A 24,791-nucleotide genomic window follows, 5' to 3' on the forward strand; every position below is an offset into this window, starting at 1 on the left:
AAGACATGTAAGCATATCCTCTTCCTGACAGTATGAAAACATCAGGACCTTTTCAGATACCAGTGAGAAGAGCATAGAGGCTTAAGTGTGACTTTATGTCTTGGCCTGGGGGTAATAAGGAATGCCTGTAGTGGGAAATGTGAAAAATTAAGCACCAATTCTTAAGAGCTCTTGAAGTATATGTAAGGCTGTTGTCTATAAATGAGCTCTAGGCATTCCTAAAATTGAAAAGCAGTGAAATAAATGATGTATTACTTCTTATTTCATAACCATAAATCATAAGGACATAAGCCTCATGGGTGAGCTTCCATAGGGAGAGAATATATAATTGTTGGACAGACATATGAAAAGGTGCCAGTATATCCTGTAGAGCCAGCTGCCAATCTATAGACTCATAAGTTTCACAGTTTGATATAAATATAATATCATCTGTGCAATAAATGTATTGTAATATATATGTATATACACATATATACTACATATATATTATTATTAGTTTGGGGGACTGTGAGGAAGCTATAATTGACAGTTGGTTCTGATAGTTAATCTGTATATATAAAATGAGGAACTCTGCTCAATAAATGAGTCCTGGATAAACAGAATTTGCATTTCCTGCTCTGTATGTCAGCTTTGGCCTCCATCATGGCAGGGTGAGTAGGCAAGCTAAAAGGGAAATGCTGACAATCTTTAGGTTGAGGAAGTATGGCAAAGAAGCGATCTTGTAAATTTATAACCATTGTTATTTTGATTCCTAGGGATGGTAATGGGAGATGGCAAGCCAGGCTGTGAGAATCCCCTTGGCTTTAATGAATTTTATTTAATTTCTTAAGATCCTGTAACGGTTTATAAGCCTGATTTTCTTTAAACAACAAATATTGGGGTGACTGAAGGACTGGTGGGAGGCTTTATATGCCCTATTTTTAAGTTTCTCCTCCACCAGACAGGTCGCAGTTACAATTCTCTCAGTATTCAAAGGCCATTGTTTGATCCAGAAAGGAACAATGGATTTTCCTGAAATGTGGCCAGCAGTGAGGGCCATAGTGGCCCCTAGGACAAATCCTGATAACCTCGGCCATGTCTGTCATTTATAAGTTCTGGAATAATGGGCTCAATTATGCCTTGAGCTTGTTTACTCAAGTTCCTTTAAGTTTAAAACCCATCTGTAGCATTTGAGCTGATATTAGTCACAGCAGAGATTAATGGTACATCCATTTGTTACAGTATGTCTCTTTCCCATAGTGTTGTTAGGTATGGAGGATGACGTATGGGCAGAATATGCCATAATTTTATCTATCTGACCATCTTAATATTTTTGAGCTGCTAGCAATACTGCTAGGTTGACTGAGGCCTATAAGAGATGAAAGAGTAATAATCGTCTTAAATACTTGACCAATCTTTTCCTGAAATATAAGAAACATCCGTGCTTATGTCTAGCAAGCCAGTTATTTTCTTTCCCTGTATTTTAAGTGTTTAGTTGGTTTGGAATATTTAATTTCCTAAACGCAGAAAGCCATATCACTAGAATCCACACCATCAGCTCCCTCAGGCACTGCCCTGCATGAATCTGAATTGTTTTAGTAGAGAGTTGTACAATGATCTTAATTTCTTCAGTAAGGTCAGGAATCAAACCCTCCAGGGAGGACCTTAATATTTTGTACAGCAGGGGAGCTACGGCCTATTATTAGCCCCAGTGTCCCTTCTGGGGAGGTCTGTAGACTCTTATATTAAGGTATACATAAGTTCATTCTTAAAGCCTATATATCTATTTCAGACCTCAGTAAAAACGTTATCCATAGATCTAACTTAGGCTTACATTCTCAGTATCTATAGGTCATTTACTGAGACTCAGGTATCATTTATAACATATCTAGATATTTTTATATTTTTCTATTCCAATGGCTTGCACTACATATAAATTATTTCTTAATGTTCTTAAACATTCTTTATATCTAATCCTTTATATCCTTATAAAAACTTTACATCTAAAAGCATTTTTGTATTTAATTCATCAGGAGATATAGGTGATTGATTATTGAGACTAGCCAATGTAAAGTGAATTTCTTTTTTTTTTTTTTTTTTTTTGGTTTTCTCGAGACAGGGTTTCTCTGTGTAGCTTTGCGCCTTTCCTGGAACTCACTCTGTAGCCCTCACTCTGTAGCCCAGGCTTGCCTCAAACTCAGAGATCTGCCTGGCTCTGCTTCTCCAGTGCTGGGATTAAGGCGTGGTCCAACACTGCCTGGCATGAATTTCTTTTAATAAAGGAACAGTAAAAAGTCATTTTGAAATCTGTTAGGTGAGCTATCTTTTACTTAAAATTGGATAGTAAGGCAAATTATCTTTAAACCTGGTAAATGGAAATATAATCTAAATGATCTAAAAGCATAGTTTGGACAAAACCCTGGCAATAAGGGATATGGCAGTTTTGTCCAAAGCTTAAACATTTTAAATGTTAGGGGGCTAAGTAATGAATTGGTTATATGAAACTTAGCATACTTAGCATGTATATAAATATGATTTTTGTATACATTACAGAATTTGATCATTCATGAGATAATCAAGTTTTAATTTGTATCCTAATAATTATCTCTATTAGCTTATAGCTTTGGTACAGCTTATCCTTAACAGTTTACAGTTTAGGTTGGCCAATCAATCAATAAGTTTCATTTCTTAATTATCTTTAATTAAAGTAAACTTATTCTTTTTTTTTTTTTTTTATTCTCAGGGGAGAGCGCGAACACAGTCCCCCACTACCACAAATTATGCAGTCGAGTTTCCTGCATTTGGGGAAATCACAGGGGTCAGCACATCCGGAGTGCAATGGATAAGCCTCGCCCTGGGAAAACCACCTTCGTGATCACGGTATCTCCCCTGCCAGGTAAGTATAAAAGTAAACTTATTCTTAACAATTTATAAGTTAGTTGTCTTTGTAAACTTAGAACTTAGGTTTTATACCTGTCCGGTTAGCCTTAAAAATATGAAGCTTGTGGTGGTTATTTTAATATAGAAACAGGAGCTCTTATTTAAAAATATGGTATATAAGGAAAATGACAATTTAATAAATCCTTTAAGGTGTATCATGAAATGAGATAAGCATAGTTAAAAAAAACCAAAAAACTAAAACGGAGGAGAAATGTTTTGTTGTTGTAGCAGCTGCAGCCGGTTTGTCCAGTCTGTATCAAGCCAGACAGCCACCGGAAATGGAGAGGGGAGGGGAGGGGTGGAGACAGACTGAAGTGAGCTGAGATGCAGAGAGCAGACAGTTAGGTTCCGAGAGAAGACAGCAGACCTTGATGAATCCATACAGGTCTAAGGGCATCCCTCACCAGGATCTGTTTTCTTGCAATGGGTTGACTGAAGTTCTTGTACTTGGCCAAGATTTTTGTAAATTACCAAGAACTTAACAGTCAACCCAAAAGAAGAAAGAGAGAGAAAGAGACACTTTTTTTAAATACAGCAATAGACAAGTTGGGAGTTGCCATTATTATTTTAACTGGTACTATCCGGCATGTGAGGCCTGCATTATTATTTAAATGAGGGCTGCTGGAGCAGAGCTCCTAGTTAGCTGCAGGGCAGTTTTGAAGGTTTACAGCTCAAGTTAGCCCTTAGATTCCAGTAGTTTTAGCAAAACAGGCTGTTTGTAGCAGGACACTGCTGCTACTATGGAGAACATAGTGAACTTCATTAGCTCTAGTTTACACTCTCAGGAGGTCTTGTAGTGTGATGATCTCTTTGTAAGACCCCGAATGAAGTAACAGCAGGTTTCTCCCTAGAAGGGAGGGGTTAGAATCTGTGCCGCTTATCATAGTCTGAAGGTAAGTCAATTTCATAAGGTTGGCAGCTTTTAGGGGTCCCCTAAATCTCTCCTTACGTTTTTTAGGAGGCCTTATGGGATTAAGATAGTCTGTTGTTTCCTTATCTAAGCCTGTAAACTGACTGGAGCTGACTGAAACGCCTTCTGTAACTTCTATCAGAGGCTGTTCCCCACTCCCAGCTGAGGACCGAACCCAGGGCCTTGTGCTTGCTAGGCAAGCGCTCTACCACTGAGCTAAGTCCCCAACCCCCAGAAGCTGTTTCTCTTCAGACTCATTCTGACAATTTGGGGGGGGGGGATTCATGGCTACTCACCGTTCCAAACGGGGGCGGGGTTGGTGTCCCCGGGATCTGCAGCATCCTTCAGTGAAGACTGTAGCTGATACTCCAGAGGTCTCCAAAAATTGTACCTCTCGAAGAGTTGAGCCTCTAACTGGGCAACCCTCTGTGAAGCGATACCTCTCTCCCTGGATATGCTCCAAACCTTACTTATCAGTCCCCCCCCCCAACCTAAACATTTAAATCTGTTCGTGGCGTCAGGTATCGGGGACTATGGGGGTCCAGCCCCTCAATAGTCCCCTCATTTTGAAACCAATGTCCAATTTGATGAACCAATGAGTTTTGTATTGGGGTCACTAACAAGAGCATGGGTGAGTGGTGACTTACAAGGAGCAGGGATTGTTGGTTTTTAAAGTGGTAGCAGTGCAATGTTAGCAGCGCTGTTACCATGCGAGAAAAGTCAGGAGGTATGACAGAACCCATTATTAATAGTTTATTAGGGGAAGAAGACAGAAGGGGTGCTCAGGCCTGTGGGAGACACATGCAGAGAGAGGGGAAGGAGGAGGAGTCTGTGACCGGTGTCGTAAGGAGTCCCCTGCACATGCACATGGGCTTACAGAGCTAAGCCATGCATGCACATAGATCGCATGATCACACTGTGCACAAATGACGTGATCACACAGCACACAGATTATGTAGGACGTAAGGCCCCTTACTTGGCTACTGAACTGCATGTGTGGTCATTTAGCCAAGAATTCCAACATTCCAGGCTCTTTGCTTGTTATAAAAAAGGGTGGGTGAACAGGAATAGGGGTGCTGTGTCTCCCAAGAACTGCTTCCTGACTTGGTGGGCATCGGTTAACTCTTGAGGGGTAGGGAAGGGAGCTTCTGAAGTAGCCAGCCGTCCTGGGGGTAATGGATTGTCCTCTGCTGCTTTGGAATTGTCTGGCGAGGTGCTGTCCAGGTGGATTCAAGCTGGCTCCAGAGCTCGCTGACCTGTCCAGGTGGATTCTCTGGAGCTCAGAAGAATTTTTAAACATATTAAGAAGTATCCATGGGAAATTTAAAACCTTAAGCTGGTGACCATGATGTTACAATGTTTAGTACTCTGCTATATTGGATATTGGTTGGTGTTAGTGAGAGAGAGAGGGAGATAAAGGGAGAGAGATATTTGGAACATGCTTTTAATTTTTACCTGAGGTACACCTTATCTGAGACAGATTTTAAGGCACCTATTTCCTTTATTAGTTTAGCATCCAGTTTGACTGTTACTGTTCCTTACTGCCTGGATATATCTGGTGGTTCTCATCCTCCAGCTCTATGGTGGCCCTGTAACAATTAGCTGAGTAGTTAATTAGGAGAGGGAACCAGGAAGGAAAAGCTTGTGGCTTGGGACCTCATTGTTCTGGAACTGGTGGCAAGGCTGTGCATCCTGGTGTCCTCTGGAACTTGAGAGAGAGAGAGAGAGGGAGGGAGGGAGGGAGGGAGGGAGGGAAGGAGGGAGGGAGAGGAGGGAAGAGGAGAGGAGAGGAGAGGAGAGGAGAGGAGAGGAGAGGAGAGGAGAGGAGAAGAGAAGAGAAGAGAAAAGAGAGAAGAGAGCGAGCGCAGGGCCCGTCTGTGTCACTGTGCATGAGGAGGAGAAGAGGCCCTGCTGACAGGTATGGAATGAGGCAAATGGGGAGCAAGTGAAATAAAGCTCCTTTCTTAGCTAGAAAATCTCTTCCCATTAGGGGCACAGGGCAGGTTGGCACAACTGAAAATGTGTGGGTGAGAGGGATACCCTTGAAAATGCAGTGAAGTGGTGGGGTCTGGAGAGGTGGGACCCCAAAAACTCCCTCAGGACTGAGTAAGTGGCTCAGTGTCCAAGAGGAAGGAGTGGATCGCCCCATGCTGTAATGGCTCTCTCAGGTTCCCTGTGAGCCCATGGCCAAGCCTAGGTGGTTTTGGTCTGATGCTCCCATGCCATGAGGTGCACGAAGGCCATCAGCTCACCAGTGTTCCTCTTGGTGCCACTTCGAACAAGGCTCATTTGGTGGCCCCAGGGGGCAGGGCACACACTAGCCTGCCTGGCCTTTTTCACCACACATTTAAAACAGGGACCAGGAAGCCTCTATGCAGCTGCTCGGATAGTATGTGCCAGCATTTGGCCATTCTGTTCACGGGCTTTCTCATCTCTCCCATGGTACCTTAAAATGCCACAGCTGAGACTCTGCCTTTGGGGTCAGGGGCCTCCTCTCCAGATGCTTAAGTTAGCCCTGATGCCAGGAAGCTCTGGGAGACATGAGAAAGGTTTTATTCCGTATCTTGAATTATGTATTTTAGATTCTGATGGATTACTGGTTTGAGGGAAGCCAAAGGAAGACCCGCCAGGAGGCAGGTTGTAAACTGATGTCTGGCTATAGAGCCACCTGGGCTTTATGCTCCCAGTGTGATCCTGAACTCATTTGCATGTGTCCTAGCCTGCTTCCAGACCTGTCTGTGCTTCTCAGGGCAGCTTGAGAACCAGTGAGAGGAAGAGAGTGGGAGGAGCTAAGGTGAGAGCCAGAGTTGGGCAGAAGTGGCCCCCTGATACTGGAGAGCCCGCCCAATACCAGAGAGCAGAGCAGAAGTCAGACAGGCGGAAGTGGTTGCATGTGGCACAGAAAGAATCAGAAATGGGGAGGGAGGAGGGTTCAGAGCATAGGTAGAAAGCTTGGGGATAAGGTAACTCTTTTCATTTGCCCATTTGCTGGCAGAAGGTAGATAATTCATGTGAAATATCGGGGTCCAAGCAGCCATTATGTGGCCATATTTATTGGTATATTTAAGGCCTTTCTCAGAGGAGGAGTGAGACCAAGAGGAGGAAGCCTTATGTCCCATGACTGCAGCTGAGAGAAAAATAAAATAAAATAAAGAAACAGGATCAGACTCCAGTCCTGGGTATCCCTGAGGTTGGAGAAGGATCTGTGAATCAGCACAAGTTACCTCAGCCTTCGTCAAGATGGAGGTAAGGGCTGGGAGTTTACACAGCCCGAGGACCCCCAGGGTTCGGCAGCTAGAAATGTATCTCAGGATGTAGTCATGGGAAAATGGCAAGGGAGTGAGTGGAAGGGAAAACTCACTGACTGGAGAGGCAATGTTGTGCAGAGCAGTCCTGTGGCCAGGCAAATGAAAAAAATGAGCAGTCGTAGATGGAGCAAAACCTTGGCACAAGTTCCCAGGCACAGAGCGCCAGGAGGGCTTGCTTCATCACACACTCTAACGTTGGCTTTAATGCAGTGGAGGCAGCACGCTGTTACCGTACAAGAACAGCCACAAGGCATGATAAAACCCAGTATAAGAGTTTTATTAAAAGGGGAAGACAGGAAACAATGTGACCAGGCCTGTGGAAGATGTGCAGCGAGAGAGATGGGAGAGAAGGTGAAGAAGAGGAAGAGGCTGTACTGGCTTCTTAAGGATTCCCCTGCACATTCATGATCACACGGCGCAGGAATTTCGTAGGGTGTAAGGCCCCTTACTTGGCTACTGATCTGCACATGTGCGGTCACTTAGCTGGGGAGTGGCCAGGAATTCCAACAACCTGTTCCCTGCAATCTGTCCTCTTACTTAGGGTTCACACCTGCTGACCTTTGCTGGGCAACTGGTGTGCTGGCTCCTTTGCTATCTCCTGCTAAACAATACTTGTTGGCTCTTTGTTTGGGGTGCAAGTATTGGGTTGACCTCAAATTGTCTGGCCTTGTCCTGTCCTCAGGCTTCTGTCCAGTATAAGCCACAATTCTATGTGCTATTTGGAATGCCTGCCTTAGGCCCTCTAAAAGCAGCTGGTAGAACTTGGGCTGAGAGGATTTCTCAGGTTGTGTCTTCGAAGAAACAGCGCTTGTTTGAACGGTTTCAATACTTTTGCTTCTTGATGGACACATTATTCTAAAAGGACTCTCTTCCGGGGTTTCACTATTTTTGTAGAGCTTTGTGTTTTGTGTTTTAAGTCCCTTGATGGTTTCCTTCATTGGATAGTTTAAGTCAAAGGTCTTTTTGAGGCTTGATTTCGACCATTTTTCTTCCTGATTACTTTCAAAGCCACTCTTGGATACAGAGTGAACCTGATGGAATTCATGGTGCTCAGAGTCTTTGGCGTCTGTCTGGCGGACCACCCCATGGCTGCCCCGTTGCTTTTTTCTAATGTGCACTTGTACAGAAGCCTGGGAAGATCGGGCCTGGAAATCTCTTGGAGCAGTTGGCCTCTTGGAAGCTGGAGGATAGATTTTAGCTTTCCTTCGTGATGGTGATGTAGTGCTCTTCCATGTATCTGCTCTTTTTCTCCCACGATGCTTTGAGACTTGAGGTCTTTTCCCAGTTCTCAGTCTAAAACCAAGATGCAACCGAATCTCACCATGGCCTTCATGGGTGCTTAAAAGGTGGATCTGTGGGTAGACAAGAAGATATGGACCAAAAGCCGACCGTAACTTATGACAGCAATTAACTCCTGAACATCGGCCACACTGCATGCAGATGGGATATTTCAGGACAAGACCTGATAAGAAAGGTGGAGGGACATTGTGGGGTACTTGACCCTCTAAGAGTTTTGCTGCTACTTTTAGCTGTAGATCTTTTAGCAGATGGAGCTGTTCTGAGATATCCCCCTCGGCCTGGGAAAGACACCTTGCCTTGAGGGAGTGGTGAGAGTCAAAAGTCCTTGTCGGTGAATCACTCTGTGAGTCTTCATTCTGGTCACTGGAAACTGGGTCTTCCCTATTATAAAGTATCTTGAGAGAAGACTCCGGCTTCACTAAGGCAGGAAACTGGGCCCTTGTACACGAGACAGACACATGCTGAGTGACTTCCTGGAATATATCACTTAGTTTTGAGTTTGTTTTCTTTATTCCCAATCTGGTACCGGAGTATTGCTGTAATATGGAAGATGTGGATCCACGTGTCCACATCTTTAAGCGCATTCTTTTCTCGTGACCATGGCATAAAATATGTCTCTGAATATAGTTTCTGATCACTGAAGTCTGTAAAATCGTCCTAGGACCCCTCTCTAGTAGGCTCTGGGAAAATGCCATCAGTTCAGCTGGAACCCCAAATAAACTTTGAATAAAGTGATATCCATCCATTAAAAATGGCTGAGAACAAAGCTTCCTTTCCATAGTGGTTCCCAGAACATTTCCCAGCATCAGCATATTGGAGAGATACTTTCTAGGGAGTCGCTGCCTACGGACATGACTTTCCCAGACATTCTGTTGTCTACCCAGGAAAGAACGGATAGAATTTCTTCGAGCCCCTAATCCTGCCTGAAACTCCGAGGGTAGTAATCTCAGTGGATATGGAGAATAGCTCTGGAATGAATTCCCAGATTCCTCCATTTGTTTCTTTTCGGTTGCTTCCTTGGATAGGACATCCATTTCCCAGATGTCAGGATATAGGGTTCCCACAGTGTTCCCAATATCAGAGGGAAGAACCAAGGGAAGGGCTGATGAATGGAACATAATAGTGTCTGTATAGGACTCTGGAGACGGCAAAATACCAACAGCAAAGTTCTTCATAGCCAAGGCTCTTGATACCTCCGGCATTCCAGAACCCTGAAGGGGTCCTAACTCAGTTGTTTTGACAGAACTTGAAATAAATGGGATTGAAGGGCTGGGTATGAACCTACAGAAGTAATCCTGTGCTTGTAACTTTTCTGATCTTCTCATTTCTGAGTCTCTATCCTCACACACCCGTCTTTGATTCAAATCCTCAATTTCCATTACTTTAGGAGATTCTGTTCTGATCCCTAGAGATTTTTCAGCCTGAAGCCTTTGCTCGTGAGTTAATACTGGAGGTTCCTCAAGTGGAGATGTTTGCTCTAAGATTAATTCTGCAAAATTCTCTTGAATATTTGCCCTTGGAGTTTGTTCCATAGGTTTTACCATGTCTTGAAGATGTGGTCTTGGGAGTAAATTCAAACCATCCATTACTTTAATGCTAGATTTTGTGGCAACTCCTATTGGTTCTATAGCCTGAGGATTTGGTCCTGGAGCCAGCTCTTCAGATTTTACAATCAGAAGCAGTGGTTTGGGAACCAATATAGACTTTATAACTTGAAAGCCTGACAACTGTATTGTTTCTAAAATTTGATGTGTTGGTGCTGAGATTAATTTTTTGGATTGAACATTTTGTAACCAAAGGCTTGAAGCAAATTCTGACATTATCACATCGTGAAGTTTGGGAGTCAAATCAGTATGTTTTGACCCTTGAGAAGTTGGCTCTGGTATCATCACAGATTCTAGAACTTGAAGTGGCGGACCAGAGATAACTTCCACAGATTCGGAAACTTTGGGGAGAGCGGCTGACTGAGAAACATGAAGCCGTGTCTTTGCGGATTCTGTCCCTTGACCTAGCTGCTTTGGACTGATGGTTATAAAATTTATCATTTGATCCAGTGATTCAATTGGAGTTATGTTTAAAGTTCCCATGCTTGCACCCTGGGGCTTTGTTAGCCTACTTGCTACCTCCCCTGGTTGCCATGACTCAAAAGTGAGCTCCTCACAGTCTGTAGCTTCGACAACTTGACAGGTTTGCTGGGTTGACAAATCTAAGGATTCTTCTATTTGCAGCCATGGCTTAGAGGTCAAACTTACAGATTCAGGAATCTGAGGTTCTTGCCCTGGTGTTATCCCTGAAGCAGAATCTGGAACGTGATAGGATGGCCTTGGTGGCCATGCTACAGAGTGTTCCCTTTGAGATTTTTTCCCAGAGCTCACCACCACAGGTCCTAAGTCTTGAGGACACGGCCTTGGAGATTTTTCTACATGTCCAGTCTCTCTATTTACTGGCTTTGAAGTCACACTAAGAAATTCTTTCCCTGGTCTTACCTCACAAGTTAGCATCCTTACTTCTGCAACATGATTCTTGAGGTCGAGGGTCATTCTATCAGACTCTGTGGCTTGTTCTGTTGGTAACTCCTTGACATCTTTAAATTGAGGCCACAAACAAGGCAGCAACTGCAGAGTTTCTGGGCTCCAGCAGCTTCTCTGTGGGGTTAGTTCTGAGGACTTTGAATCTGGATCACTTAGTGTTGGAGTCAGATCAACAGATTCTGGTCCTTGAAGATCTAGCTGCTGAGGCATCCCTAATGATTCTAGGCCTTGATCTGTTGGTTTGGGGTTCAACCTCATAGGTTTCTCTGTTGTTTCTGGGCTTTTATGTCCCAACCCTTTTGTCATTTCTGAAGACCCCGCATCTTGATAAACTGGTAATGAAATGAAATCCATGAATTTAGGGACTTGGTGCCTCATCTTCTCAGCATAGTCCTCCAACTGGTGCCCTGGTCTATATATCACTTGAGAGGATTCTTTGATTTGATCACGTGTTTGGGGATTTTGGTTCCCAGGTGTCACATTTTGAAGGAATGGTCTTGGTGATAACCCCCTAGAGGTTCCAGTTTGTGGCAGAGACACCGATGACAATTTCACATGGTTTACACTTTGCCACTTTGGCTCTGAAGTAAATTCCGTCGATTTCATGCACTGTTGCTGTGATTCCGGAATCAAATTTGAAAATTTGACACTAGACAGTGCTGGTCCTGCTAAGAAGTTCCCGGTGGACTCTGGGGTCGATGCCACTGGTTTCTCATTTAAAGGAAACTGTTGGCAATCCATGCTTTGCTGTTGGGAGCCTAGTCTCAGCTGCATAGGTTTTCTTTCATGAACACACGGCTTCGGTGCAAAGGAAGTCTTAGTACGTTGAGAACAGTGGCATGGAGCGAACTCTAAAGGGTTCACACTTGGAGTCAGTGACCCTGGCTTCAACTTCACAGATTTAACTTTTTGAAAACAAGGTTCTGGTGAAGATTCCTTACTTCTCACGTCCTGCAGACCGCAGCCAGGTGTCACTTTTACAGAATTTGTCAAACAAAGCAATGGCTGGTTGCTCATCTCTGGAGACATTCTATCTTCAGGCAGTGGGGCTGGTGAAACTCCCACAGATTTCACACCATTTGACGGAGGCCTCAAAGTAAATGTGGGTTGTGCAGTTTTCTGCCACGACCCAAGTTGGTTCTTCAAAAATGGGATCTCTTGAAACTCTGCCCCTACCATTAAGTGAGATGACCCTGGAGTTGATTCAAGCTTCAAATCTTGCACGTGTTGTCCTTTCTTAACTATTATAGGCATCTCTCTTTGAATTCCTGTCCCTGAGTTCGACTCAGAACTTGGCCCTGGGGTGTATGCAGAAGAATTCACACACCGAGGCCTTGGGCCTGGGGTGCATACAGAAGAATTCACACACTGAGGACTTGTCCCTGGGGTGCATGCAGAATTCACACACTGAGGACTTGGTCTTGGGGTGCATACAGAAGAATTCACACACTGAGGACTTGGTCTTGGGGTGCATACAGAAGAATTCACACACTGAGGACTTGTCCTTGGGGTGCATGCAGAATTCACACACTGAGGACTTGGTCTTGGGGTGCATACAGAAGAATTCACACACTGAGGACTTGGTCTTGGGGTGCATACAGAAGAATTCACACACTGAGGACTTGGTCTTGGGGTGCATACAGAAGAATTCACACACTGAGGACTTGGCCCTGGGGTGCATACAGAAGGACTCATACACTGAGGACTTGGCCCTGGGGTGTTTACAGAAGAATTTACATCTTGCCAGTTTGGCTCATGAATGCACCCAGTAGAATCTACACGTTGCAATTTTGGTCCTAAAAGGCATGCAGAAGAACTCATCCCATGCAAATGTGACCCAGCATTGCACCCAGACTTTGTACATTGAGGGTCTGGCTCTGGAATGCATGCAGAGGAATTTATATCTTGCAAATATGGCCCACGTTTACACCCAGTGGAGTTTATATATTGAGAATTTGCATTGGGAGTGCATGCAGAATTCACATCTTCCAAGTGCTGCCCCAGGCAGAACACCTTAGATTTTATACCTTGAAGGTCTGGAACAGGGTGCGACTCAGACAATTCTACATTTTGTGTTCTGGTGTTGGATGCCATAAAATTTTTACAGTGAATCTGTGGCCCTGCACTCGGGTCACAGGATGCCCTACCTTGCAGTCTAGGCTTATGCTTGAATTTTAGAGACAGCTCATCTGGCAGCTTAGTTTCTGTGAGCCCCTCAAAAGGTATTATCTCTTGCAAATGTGGCCCAGGGTTGCCGTCTAAAGACTGAGGACTTGTTCCCAGGCCCAACTCAGAGGACATCACATCTTGCAACGGTTGCTCTGAATTGAATTCCATAGATTTCAGGTCTTGAAGCTTTGTACATAATTCTGATGACTTGATATGTTGTAAATGTGGCTCATCCCTGAACGCTATCTGTTTTATTTTTTGAAGTTGTTGCTTTTGACTTAATTTGTGAGACTTCCGATCTCGCTTCTGGTTTCTGGCATTGAGTTCAGAAGGCACCACACTATAAACCTTTGAGTCCAAGGCCTGCTTAGAGAATCCCACAAACTGTGATTCTGAACCATGATTGATCCCTGTATCCTTCATTGTGTGGATATATGTGGGCTCAGACTTCACACCTTTCAACTTTGATACACAGTTGACTGACTCAGGTTTCATACCTTGAAGGTGTAATTCTGATGTTAACATAGTTAATTTGCTGTCCTGTAAATGAGCGGTTTCCAACTGCAAAGGTTCCCTGTCAAGTGCCTTACCAAATGTCCATTTTAAAGATTTTACATCTTGCCACAGTGGCTGATACACAAAGCCTACGGGTTTCTCTTTTTGAAGTTTGTCCTCTGAAATCACTTCAGAAGACTTCATACCCTGTGAGCATAGGCCAGGACTGACCTCCATAGATCTTCCATATTGAAGCTTTGTCCCCAGAATTGACTGAGAATATTTCTCATCTTGTAACTGAGGGCCTGAGTTTAACTTCCCAGATTCCCCATTTGGGGGCTTGGACTCCACTGTCACACCTTGTAACTTTGGGCCTTGATTAAACTCTACAGACTCCTTAGCTAGGAGCCTTTTCCCTTGAACCAACTCAGATGGCTTTTTATTTTGTGTCTGTGGTCCAGAATTGAGGTCTACCGCTGTCACACCTTGGGATTTTACCTGTGTTACTACCTCAGAAGATTTTATACTTGTGACATGTTGTCCCATAGAGTTCACACCTTGAAGTTTCATGCCCATGATCAGCTCAGGATATTTCAAATCTTGTAAAGGGGGGCCTGAGTCCAGCTCTACAGATTTTGTACCTAAGGACATCTTCCTCGGGGTGAAATCATGTTTCTTACCTTGTAACTTTGAACTAGGTTTGATTTCTACAGATTTCATACCATGAACCCTCTTTCCTGTAATGACTTCAGAGGTCATACCTTGTAAGTGTGGTCCAGGACCAAAGTCCACAGACATGACATCATGGACCTTTATACCCATGATTGTCCTTGAAGATTTCAGATCTTGTAACTGTGGGCCTGATTCCCAGTCTTCCATTTCCATTTCTTGAGGCTTTGTCCTCAGAAATGAGTTAGATTTTATACCTTGCCACTGGGGCCCAGGTTTACAGCCTAGTTTGACATGTTGAGTTTTGGTACCCGTAGCTAACTCAATACATGGTTTACCTTTCATCTGTGAGCTGCAACTTAACTTAGTACATTTCATATTTGGGGACTCTGTTTCAGGTGTCAAGTCAGAACATTTTGCATGTTGCCACTGGGACCCAGAGCTCTTCTCAGATTTCATACCTCGAGGCTTTCCCTGAAGTGCCAACTCAGAAGATTTTCCACATTTCAACTCTACATTGTTTTGTGATTGTGGCCTTTGGCTTATTGCTCCATATTTCACTTCTGAGGACTGTGACTCTTGTTTAAACACTGAAGGTGTCACAGCTCGAGGAGGCTGTGTTCCTGGGGATGACCCTAAGGGATTCACCTCCTGAGGTTGTATTCCAGGGTTCAATCCAAGAGAGCTCCTGTCTTCTAAGCAAAACCTGGATTTGAATGTCAATTTTATATTATTGATCTTTGACTTTAAGGTTGGGTCACATGCTTTCGTATTTCTAAACTGTTGCTCGGAGTTAAAATCAATACTTTTGGACCTCTGAGACTGATGTTCCTGGGTTGACCCTGAAGGTTGTTTACCTTGTGACTTTGGCCTCGTAGTCAACTCATCGGATGTCTTCACATCTAGTTGTACTGAGGGTTTTAACTCTTTAGCTGTGACATCCTGAGGTGGTAACCTAAGATTCAGTGTAGATCTATTAACTTGATAGTCAGACAGTGGTATCCAAAGAACAGATTTTGTATTTTCAAGCTGTGGTCCCTGAAGTAATGCCACACTTTTCACACACTGAGACTGTAGCTCTGAGGTTGATGTGATGTTTTCCCCTTCTTGTAGCTCTGGCCCTGGGGACAACTCAGGGGTCTTCACACACTGTACTTGTGGCCCAAGGTTAAAATCCACAGATTTTTTTCCTTGAGGTTTTGGCCCTAGAGCGATACCTGATGTCTTCACACTTTCCAGTTGTATGGATGGTTTCCGTTCTGTAGATTTGACACCTGGAGATGGTGACCCACTATTTAATTGTAAAAATGTCACACCGTGGAATTCAGGTCTTGGTATCCACTGGATGGATCTTACACTTTCTACCTGTGTCTCTTTGTTTAGCTGATCAGTTTTGATCCCTTGAGGCTGTGGCTCGGAAGTTAAGTTCAAAGATTTAGTTTTCTGCAGCCCTAGTGCTAACGCAGAGGTTTTTACTTGCTGTAACTGTGACTCAAGATGAAACTCTCCGGATTTTTCTCTTTGAATTTTTGACCTGACAGTCAATTCAGATGACCTCACACCTCTCCGTTGTGTAGACGGCTTCAATTCTGTAGGGCTGGCACTCTGAGACTGTAACCTAAAGTTTGACGCTATACATTTCTCCCTTTGAAACTCAGATACTGGTATCCACTGAACAGATTTTGTACCTCCAATTTGTGGTTCAGTATTTAGTGCCACAGTTCTCCCATCTTGGAACGGTGGCTCTAACATTGGCTCCAAGTCTTTCACTTGGTACACCTGTGATTCTGGAGTCAATGGACAAGGTGTCATACTCGGCACCTGTGGCCCATATTGGTCCTCTTGAGCTTTTACATTATGAACTGGTTCAGGGGCCAATTCAAATGAGGGTGCATCTTTACATTGTAGTTTAGAGGTGAGCTCTATGGGTTTTCTACCTGCAGGTTTGGGTTCTTGATCTGACCCCATAGACAACATACCTTCCGACTCCAACTGTTTGTTCAGCCGGTTGAACAGCTCACCTTTCCACTCTGCTGTGCTTATGTGGTCATCCTGTCCGGGCTCAAGAGTTAAATCCATGGGTGCCCTCCCTTGATACTGTTGTGTGGAGACTAAATCCATGAATTTTACTCCCTGGATCCCTTGTGCTTTGGCTTTATTCACAGGTTTTAGACTTTGCTGCTTCAGACATGAGATGATCACACGTTTACTATCTTGTGTTTGTGGCTGTGAAGTCAGTTCCTTGGGTTTTACATCTTGTAGATGAGGCCCTTGCAACACCTCCATAGGCTTGTCTTGAAACAGCATCCCTGGTGCAAAAGTCATGGGACTCTCCCCTTGCTTCTTTGGTTCAACCAACCCCACAGTTTTCAAATCTTGAATTCTTGAACCTGGGATGAACTTCACAGATTTCATACCATCTGACTGGGAACTACTTGGGGATATCACTGTAGATTTTATCCTCTCTAGACATTGTCCTAGAGTTAAGACTGCAGATTTTCTGTCTTCTAACTGTGGTTCTGAAGGGGGTAACTTGGATTTTAAACCTTTCAAGGTGGAGCCCGGAGGCAGCTCCTCACATTCCTTATCTCCTGCTTGTATCCCCGGGGTTGACAGCATAGATATGATTTTCCCCAGCTCTGACTTTGACCTTAACTCCATAGATTTCCTGTCTTCCAAATGAGGCCTTGGCGTTAACTCTTCTTGCTTTGAGGCTGTGATCTTCTCTACAGGTTTTATATGTTCCAAATGCTGTCTGTGGATCAATGTAGAAGATTCTACACCTTGTGCCTGTGTTCTTCTGATCATCTCAGAAAGATCTGCACCTGCCAAGTGTTTCCCAGGAGTCAATTTCTTTGATTCTGCATTTGGTATCTGTGGTTCAGATGCTAGTTTATAAGACATTTTGCCTTCAAAGTTTGGTACTTGATTCCCTGTGACATATCTTATATCTATAAAGGGTGGCTCTTGTACTATTAACTCTGGCTTCATCCCTTGCCTCTCTGACTGTGTGGTCAACTCAAATATTTTTACACACTCTAACTGTGGCCCTGAGTTTAACTCTGAAGTCTTCACACCTTGAGGTTGAGTTCCTGGAATTACACCGAAACATTTGACATCCTGCAGCCATGGCCCCGAGTTAAAACTCACCTGCCTTGTGTCTTGTAGCCCTGGAGTCGCTTTTGCTGATTTGGGATCGTGTATCCCTAACTCTGGAGTCATAGGACTCATACCATGAGACCATGGTCCTGGAGTTTGCTCCCCAAATTTGACTCTTTGATATTTCCGCCTAGAAGCCAACTCAGAAAATTTGGTATCTTGGTGCCACAGTCCTGGATTGACCTGCTTAGCTATCACTCTTGGATGTTGTAGTTCAGAGGCTGGGATTGGGGGTTTCATGCTACAAAACTCTGATGCTTCCAGAGGCAATACAAGCTTCTTATCTTCAACCTGTGTCTCTTGGCTTAATGGCAAAAACGATTCTGGCATCAATCCCTGAGGCTTCCTATCTTGAAGCTCAACACCTGGCATGAATGTTACACATTTGAAACCTTGGTGCTTGGGCTCTGGGATCGCATCAGAGAATCTCACATGTTGCAAGCATGGTCTTACGTTTACGTCTACCGGCTTCCCGGGTTGTGGTTGTGGTTGTGGCTGTGGTTCTGGAAGCTTTGGCCCTAGGATAAAATCTGATGGTGTGGTTTCTGGCCCCAGGGAACATGGTATTTCGTCATGAGATTTCACACCATAATGTGGGGGGCCTGAGATGAAATTTACTGGGTTTTCCCCTTGAAGAAGTAGCCCTTGATATAACATTGGAAACTGGACACTTTGCAATTTTGGCCCTGGAATCAATTCCGATTTGACACTTAGCTGCTGTGGGCCTAGATTTAAATCCACAGATTTCACATTTTGGGGCTGTGTTCCCTCAATCCGTTCCTTCGGTGATAAACTTTGTAGACGTGACTTTGGTTTTGTCTTTTCAGGATCTACCTCTGCTGCAGATGACGGTTGTATTACATTTACAGAGTTCTCATTTTGCAACTGTGATTCTCTATCCATTTGCCTAGACTTTACTTTGTGGAGTTGTGGCTCTGGGGTCACATCTTTAATATGTGCTTTGGGTCCTGCAGTTAGTCCTGTAGGTTCCACATCTTGTAAGGGTGGTTCGGTGATTGCTTCTGCAGACTTCAAATTTTGGGCAAAGGACTCTGATTTCTCACCTTGCACTCCTGATTCTAGACTAAACTCCAGAGGTCTCACTATGATGGTTCCCTGGGTATCATCGACTTTAGAGAATGTCAATCTGAAGGTCTCTGTGTCTTCATATTCTGGTTTCAGAGTTATTTCCGATGGGTTGGTAACTTCTGCACACGCTTCTGGAGGCACCTGAACAAACTTCACATCAGGGGGCTGTGGCTCTGGGGCCATCACTCCTGAGGTCATAGTTTGCACTTCTGAATCTAGTAGCAAATCCAGAGTATCTTTAATTGCACTTCCTGATTCTGGAGTCTCTTCCATCCCTTTTACAACTTGGGTCCCAGGTTCAAGAGTATCTTGGAGTGGTGGTGAGCTCATCTCCACAGATTCTGAGGTCTGGCTCAATGGTGCTGGAGTCATCCCTAATGATGATTGTGGCAACGGAGCAGATTCTTCCACCTGCTGGCAAGGTTCAGAGGTCACTCTTGCTTCTGAGGCTGGATGCTGTAGGGTCAGTCCTTCAGGTTCTAGGAAATGATAACTTGGTTTGGGGGTCACTTCTAAAGATTTTGTTGCATCAAAGTGTGTGCTTGGGATCAGTTCACCAACTTCCATACTCTCCACCAGTGCCTCAGGAATTAGATTCCTACCTTCTACCAGTGGAGTCTCTGTATCCTCAAGCAATGGTACAGGGGCTATCTTATCAGAGCCGGTGCTTGGAGTCAACTCCACCATTTTTATATCTCCTTGTAACTCCTGTGATAGGGCTGAAAGAGCTTCTTCCATTCCTTGAGATTGAGAATCGGGGATCCAATGTACTGATATATTGCTGTGCAACTGTGGACCTGCCGCCAACCCAGCAGACTTTTTGTTTTGGTGTTGTGGTTCAACTGTCAGTTGGCCAGATTTCATATCTTGAAACTGAGACTCAGGGGCCGATGGCACAGATGTCTCACTTTGCAGTTGTGGTATGGGGGTTAATTCCTCATATTGTGTATTCTGCTGATGCAGTTCTGGGGCCAAATCTATACATACCACTGTTGAGGTTGGTGGTCCATATTTTTCCATTTCTGGGACTAAATCTGTGGTTATGTCCACAGATTTCACACTTTGCAATCTTGGATCTGGGATTAGGTGCTCAGATTTTACATTCTGTAGTTCTGGGGGAAAGTCCATTGAATCCCTAACCTTAGGCTGTGGGATTGTGCTCCCCCTCCCCAAATATTCCATTTCCTGAAGCAGTGGTATGACTGGCACTACTTCAGCTTCTGGAACTTGATGCTTTTGGCCCCTTCCTATAGGTACTGCACCTTGATCTGGTGGTGCTGGGATTGTTTTCCTGGATTCCATTATTTGATGATGTGACTTTGGAGTCAGTGACACACACTCTGTGCCTTGAGGTTGTGGCGTAGTCCCCACGGAGTCAACTTGACCCTGTAACCCAGAAGTCAATTGCAGAGACTCTTTGGTTGGAGGCTCTACAATTTGTAGTGGTGTGATCATTCCCGTCGGAGATGCCTGGACTGGCGCGGTCACCTTTAGAGCATGCAGGGACTGACATGACGGTTGTAGGTCATCAGTCATTCCTGATGGTTCCAGGACTTTAGATGGTGGCTGTGGAGGTACGCTTCTAGATTCTACAGTTCCTGCTGGGACAGTAGTAGTCGGAACATCTGGTTGAGCTGACACTGGGGTCAAATTTTCAGCTGGAGGCTGTGAGCCTCGGATCAAAGCCCTAGATTTAGTAATGTGTGGCTGTCCTAGTGGAAATATCTGCATGAAATCCATGGCTTGTTTTGCCACTGGAGACACTTTTGTATCTTCAGTGGCTTCAGGCAGTGCACTTGAGCTAATTTCCATTGCATTTTGATGTACTGGACTGGGAGTAATCCTGATGTGTTTTGAGGCTTGATTCTGTGACCCCAAGGTCATGGTCAGTGTTCCCATGTCTTTATGCTGAGGCTGGGGGATCATTTCCACAGCTTCCACAACTGTCTGCTGTGGCCCTCGACTCATACTTCCTGGTCTTATGGCTTGATAGTTATGCACTGTATCCATCTTCACTGATTCCATGACTTGGTATTGTGGCTGTGGGGCTACTCCTACTGGTTCTATGCCATGTGGACTTAATTTGTCAATCATCTCCATGGAATCCGTGACGTGAAACAATGCTACAGGAGTTACCTCCAGGTTATCTGTGACTTGACTCAGTCTTGAGGCCATGCTCTTTAATTCCGTGGTTTGATGCTGATGATGGGTTCCTTTTATTCTTTCAGTTACTTGATTTGATGGCTGAGGAGTTATCCTCACTGTTTCTGCTTGATTTGGCGGCTCTGGGGAAAACCCCACAGAGTCTATCAGCTCCGACTGTGATTCTGGGATTAATCCCATTAAGTCCATAACCTGAAGCAATTCCAATGGAGTGACCTTTATTCTGTCAGTGGCTGAACGTGGTATCTTGGGTGTCACCCCAATGTTCATGCTGTAGTCAGTAGAAGGCTTTCCCTTTTTACAGTAACAGCTGGGTGGGACAATCTCCTGAACCACAGTGTCAGAGTCGGAGGAAGAAGTCACATCTCGGGATTCTGAAACATTCAGCTCCATAAGTGTTGATCTGAGAAACAAAGAGAAATGTTTTCATTTTCTTTGGAATCAGTAGGGGAAGTTAGAGAGAAGGGAGGGAGTGTCTAGTTCAAATCCAAAATATTTTTAGTCTAAGGGAGAGAAGAAGGAAAAGAGGGGTTGCATCCACAAACATCAATGATTTATGTCAAGAATTCCTCCGCCAAGAGCAAAGTAGACGAGTCTGTCAGTAGAGTGCATGCTATACAAATAGAGAAGCTGAGTTCCATCCCTAGAACCCCCAGGAAAATAAAAGAACACAGTGCCCCAGTGCTGGGCAAGCAGAGACAAGTAGATGCCCTGGGCCTCACTGGACAGCCAAGGCTGATCAGTGAGTCCCAGGGAGTGACTCTATCTCACAAAACAAGGTGGATGGCTCCCAGAAATGACACCCAAGTTTTACACACACACACACACACACACACACACACACACACACACACACACACACACACCCCTGTGCTTGGCATGACCTGAGTTTGAGCCCTAAGTGCTGTGGGATGTTCTGTATGTCAAATGTGTTGCTGATTAGTCAATAAATAAAACACTGATTGGCCATTGGCTAGGCAGGAAGTGTAGGCAGGACAAGGAGGAGAATAAAGCTGGGAAGTGGAAGGCTGAGTCAGAGAGACACTGCCAGCCGCCACGATGACAAACAGCATGTGAAGATGCCGGTAAGCCACGAGCCGTGTGGCAAGGTACAGACTTATAGAAATGGATTAATTTAAGCTATAAGAACAGTTAGCAAGAAGCCTGCCACGGCCATACAGTTTGTAACCAATATAAGTCTCTGTGTTTACTTGATCGGGTTTGAGCGGCTGTGGGACTGGCAGGTGAGAGATTTGTCCTGACTGTGGGCCAGGCAGGAAAACTCAAGCTACAAATGGCGTCCAACGTGGTGGCAAGAGTTTCCACCTAAAAACTGAAAAAAAAAAGATTCTAAAATGGAGCTAAAAACAGTTCCAAATTGTCTCTCTCAAATGAGCAGCAGCTGCTGGTTTGAGCTACTTGTGGGTTCCTGGTGTGCATGCTCGACATGCTGTATGGCAGGAATGAGGCCTCTGCAAGTGGCACATTAAGCTGCATGGTGGATTTAGACTTTGTTAATACAAAACAAAACAAAACCAAAAAAAAAAAAAGGTTTCTGGACTACACGCTGCTTGGATAAAAGCATAGACCCACGATAGCTCCCAGAGCTGGTGGTAAACGTAGCCATGTTGGGAAGCTGAGGTGGGAGGAGCCAGCAGTCACAGCTGCTGCAGTTTAAGGCAATAGAGTCACAATAAGACAGATTCAGATGTAATAGTTTACAATGTGTGTAAAAGATACGTAGGCTTGAAAGAGACAAAAAAGATGATATATAGAGTTATAGAAACATAGTTTTAAAAAATAAAGTCTTTAAAGAGACAGTAAAGGTAGTATAAAAAATAAGCCACGTAAAAATGGATATTACACAGAGAATCTGCATTGTGTTGTCTTTGGGACTTTTAACTGCAGAAAAACATTTGATTGTAAAAGCTGTTGAGTTATGCCAATATGTATATTTTAAAGGTACCTTGACTTCAAAATTTGGATATAAGGATATGTTACTTTGGAAAGGAGACTCTGCTTTTGTTCCCACAGAAAGCCAGAGGCTATGGATTTGTTCCAGATTAAGATACATCAGGTTTGACCAGCCAAGACCCCCTGAAAGGTCTCCGATGACACCATGGCCCAGATGATCCAACCTCCAGAATGGTTTGAAGGCAACTGGCTCAGACGATACACCCTCATGGACTATTCCATAATCCAAAAATTTTCTTTGTATCCCCATAAGCTGCAGCGCCCCCCTCCAGCAGGAAGTAGTAAGAGAAGCTACGCCCAAATTCCCAAATTATATGTAATTTTAATTTGTTAAGGTTAAAACCTTCCTTTTTGAAAAAAAAGAAAAGGGAAGTGCTGTGGGATGTTCTGTATGTCAAATGTGTTGCTGATTAGTCAATAAATAAAACACTGATTGGCCATTGGCTAGGCAGGAAGTGTAGGCAGGACAAGGAGGAGAATAAAGCTGGGAAGTGGAAGGCTGAGTCAGAGAGACACTGCCAGCCGCCACGATGACAAACAGCATGTGAAGATGCCGGTAAGCCACGAGCCGTGTGGCAAGGTACAGACTTATAGAAATGGATTAATTTAAGCTATAAGAACAGTTAGCAAGAAGCCTGCCACGGCCATACAGTTTGTAACCAATATAAGTCTCTGTGTTTACTTGATCGGGTTTGAGCGGCTGTGGGACTGGCAGGTGAGAGATTTGTCCTGACTGTGGGCCAGGCAGGAAAACTCAAGCTACACCTAAGACTCACATGTTGGAAGGAGAGAACTGACTCCTGTGGCTTGTCCTCTGACCATCACATACATGATGTGGCACCTATGTGCACACATGCAAAAAATACAAATGAATAAAATATATACATATATTTACACAGTGAGGCCTAGAGAAAAAGTCCAGAGGTTAAGAATAGTGACTTAGTGACTGCTCTTCCAGGGGACCCAAGTTTGAATCCCAACACACACATGGTAGGCCACAAACATCTGTAACTCCAGTACCAGGGGATCATATACCCTCTTGTGATCTCTCTGGGCACCAGGCATGCATGTGGTACACATACTTACCTGCGGAAAAAATATCCATACAGATAAAACATAAAACAAATAAAGCTCACAAAATAGTTCTCCACTGCTTTTCAAACTAACTTTTTTCCTTTACCTCCTTCCTTTACTTTCTTTCCTTCCTTCCTTCTCTTCTTCTTCTGCTTCTTCTTCTTCTCCTCCCCCCTCTCCCCCCGCCCCCACTCAGCCCCCTGCCTTGTGACTCTGTTTCCTGACCTTGCATTATCCAGATGTTGGAGGATCCGTCCAAGACTCCTGTCTATTGACCAGAGTACATATTCCTGGGTCCAGTCGGTAGGAAGTCCTGAAATACTGGACACAGCAGAATATGTCAGTGGAACTGAAGTGACATTGCAGTAGGAATAGAAAGATAATTTAGGAAGGAGGCAATTGCTCTCAGAGTAAATGAAGTCAGAGTGCCAGGTATTTTACGTACAGCATTCACAATGAAGATGGTGTCACGGGTAGGAATTCTATTGCTGTCATGAACCCCAATGAACATAAACAAGTTGGGGGGACAGGGTTTGTTTCAGCTTACAACACTCAGGTCATACTCCATTGCTGAGGGAAGTCAGGGTAGGAACTCAGGGCAAGATGGATCCAAGAGGCAGGAGCTGATCCAGAGGCCATGGAGCTGCTTACTGGCTTGCTTTCATGGTTTGCTCACCCTGCCTTCTTGTACCCCCTGAGACCACTAGCTCATGCGTGGTACCACCCACAGTGAGCTGGACCTTCCCACATCAATCTTCAATTAACAGAATGCAGCCAGGCATGGTGGCACATGTCTTTAATCCCAGCACTCGGGAGGTAGAGACAGGTGAGTTCAAGGCCAGCCTGGTCTACAGAGCGAGTTCCAGGACAGCCAGGGTTATACATTGAAAAAAAAAAGAAAGAAAGAAAGAAAGAAAAGAATGAAAATATACTATGGTGATATTTTATTTGTATTAAAATGTTATTTGTATGTTAATAAATAAAGTTGCCTGGGAGTCAGAGCTATTAGCAAGCCATAGGAAAGCCAGACAG

At 44.3% G+C, this 24,791-nt stretch overlaps 1 protein-coding gene and 1 non-coding gene across 7 annotated transcripts in view; one reads left to right on the forward strand and one right to left on the reverse strand.

Moving 5' to 3' along the window:
- Positions 1 to 24,791, forward strand: part of Ttc27 (tetratricopeptide repeat domain 27) — a 220,406-nt gene that overhangs the window by 44,429 nt on the left and 151,186 nt on the right. For 3 of the 6 annotated variants that reach the window (XM_052746271.1, XM_052746272.1, XM_052746275.1), the window contains exon 3: positions 2,723 to 2,875. The exons of the other annotated variants lie outside the window; for them this stretch is intronic. The gene's annotated coding sequence lies outside the window, so the exon portion shown is untranslated. The remainder of the gene's footprint in view (positions 1 to 2,722; positions 2,876 to 24,791) is intronic. 6 annotated transcript variants of the gene reach the window in all.
- LOC128116106 (U1 spliceosomal RNA) lies at positions 2,720 to 2,883 on the reverse strand. Its single transcript, XR_008220368.1, has one exon. It is a non-coding gene; the product is annotated as a U1 spliceosomal RNA (small nuclear RNA).

This window comes from Peromyscus californicus, unplaced genomic scaffold, assembly GCF_007827085.1.
Source record: "Peromyscus californicus insignis strain IS unplaced genomic scaffold, ASM782708v3 Scaffold_1__1_contigs__length_55948999, whole genome shotgun sequence".
Classification (NCBI taxonomy): Eukaryota; Metazoa; Chordata; class Mammalia; order Rodentia; family Cricetidae; genus Peromyscus; species Peromyscus californicus.